Genomic DNA, 1963 nt, shown 5'->3' with positions numbered 1-1963 from the left:
ATGCTACAGAGGCTGGTTGACAGTTCGTCGCGCAATGGACATCGCATACGTACGGGGGCACCTTCCACGTGCCCTCTAGTCGGGCACATTTTGTTGCGTGGATGTGAGCGGATGTAGTGTGTCTTGACACCTGACAGGCAGGCATGCAATAATAGTTGACTTTGCAAACGGGGATGGACGTGGACGTGTACGTTTACTGGTGACGTTACGCAAATGAACAACTGGTAACCCGTTGTGGTGCGGTTGATCTTGCTGGAGGTACATCTGTGAGGGCAACGATCGGTACAGCTATGACGCGGTTGTGTCAGCGATACCCACCACACCAATGAACGTGAATGTGGATCTGGGTGTGAAGCGATACGCGGCTGTGGGTGGGTGGGACTGTCCCCGGCCGGTGAGGGGGGGCCGCCCGGCGTGCTGGCCGCGCGGTGCGTGGGCGCACGCGCTACAGCCGGCTGGTGGGGGCGCCCAGTGGCAGGCGCGCCGGCCGACGGACGCGGCAGGCGGCGCAGCTGCGCGCCGGGGCACCCTGCGCGCGGCGCCGTGCAGCCAAAGTGGGTCCTCGCCGGCCCGGTGCGAAGCGCGGTGGACATCTGCAGTGTGCTGGTCCGATTGAGGACTGTGTGCGTTGAGGATGCGCCGCCGCCCGGCACTCGGCGCCGCGACGCCGTCTGCTGCTCGGTCGCCCCAGCGGTTCTCGCTGGTGGTTTGTATCGCAGTTGTGCAGACGTGTTGGCACGTGCGCTGTGCTGGGAGAGTTCGCTTCGGCACCCACGTGGGGCCTTTGCCCTTCTGTGGCGCTGGCGTTGGAGCTGCCGGTCACCGTAGGTGGCGCGTGTTGTCTCCCGCCGGCAATGCCACGACAGCACGCTCCCGGGCCTCTGTCGGCAGCGGCAAGCTCAGTTGGGAGCACGGGTGGTCGCACCTAAAGCGTCTACTCGCCTAACTCCGGGCGATTGCGCCTCTCTCGAACCCGACCAAGTACTTAGGACGGCGCTGCGCGCCGCCGGGACCTGAGAGGGTTTCGAGGTGTATTGTGCAGGGGAGCTCAGCCTCCTCCTGTTTGCAGAATAATTGAGCGGACGCTTGCGTGTTCGCGCGGGCCCCCGGGACACACTCCCGGGCGGCCGGCTGCTCAGCTCTAGTTGACGCAGCTCCCTGGTTGATCCTGCCAGTAGTCATATGCTTGTCTCAAAGATTAAGCCATGCATGTCTCAGTACAAGCCGCATTAAGGTGAAACCGCGAATGGCTCATTAAATCAGTTATGGTTCCTTAGATCGTACCCACGTTACTTGGATAACTGTGGTAATTCTAGAGCTAATACATGCAAACAGAGTCCCGACCAGAGATGGAAGGGACGCTTTTATTAGATCAAAACCAATCGGTCGGCTCGTCCGGTCCGTTTGCCTTGGTGACTCTGAATAACTTTGGGCTGATCGCACGGTCCTCGTACCGGCGACGCATCTTTCAAATGTCTGCCTTATCAACTGTCGATGGTAGGTTCTGCGCCTACCATGGTTGTAACGGGTAACGGGGAATCAGGGTTCGATTCCGGAGAGGGAGCCTGAGAAACGGCTACCACATCCAAGGAAGGCAGCAGGCGCGCAAATTACCCACTCCCGGCACGGGGAGGTAGTGACGAAAAATAACGATACGGGACTCATCCGAGGCCCCGTAATCGGAATGAGTACACTTTAAATCCTTTAACGAGTATCTATTGGAGGGCAAGTCTGGTGCCAGCAGCCGCGGTAATTCCAGCTCCAATAGCGTATATTAAAGTTGTTGCGGTTAAAAAGCTCGTAGTTGGATTTGTGTCCCACGCTGTTGGTTCACCGCCCGTCGGTGTTTAACTGGCATGTATCGTGGGACGTCCTGCCGGTGGGGCGAGCCGAAGGCGTGCGACCGCCTCGTGCGTGTTCGTGCGTCCCGAGGCGGACCCCGTTGAAATCCTACCAAGGTGCT

At 59.6% G+C, this 1963-nt stretch overlaps 1 non-coding gene across 1 annotated transcript in view; it reads left to right on the top strand.

The window, feature by feature from the left end:
* The first annotated feature begins 1155 nt into the window (after positions 1 to 1155).
* LOC126149533 (small subunit ribosomal RNA) overlaps positions 1156 to 1963 on the top strand; it is a 1909-nt gene continuing 1101 nt past the window's right edge. Inside the window, exon 1 of the ribosomal RNA XR_007530968.1 lies at positions 1156 to 1963. This exon is cut by the window's right edge and continues 1101 nt beyond it. This is a non-coding gene — a ribosomal RNA (small subunit ribosomal RNA).

This window comes from Schistocerca cancellata, unplaced genomic scaffold (genome assembly GCF_023864275.1).
Source record: "Schistocerca cancellata isolate TAMUIC-IGC-003103 unplaced genomic scaffold, iqSchCanc2.1 HiC_scaffold_935, whole genome shotgun sequence".
NCBI classification, from domain to species: Eukaryota; Metazoa; Arthropoda; class Insecta; order Orthoptera; family Acrididae; genus Schistocerca; species Schistocerca cancellata.
The sequence above is the reverse complement of the archived record's forward strand: the minus strand, read 5'-3'. Positions and strand labels throughout refer to the sequence as shown.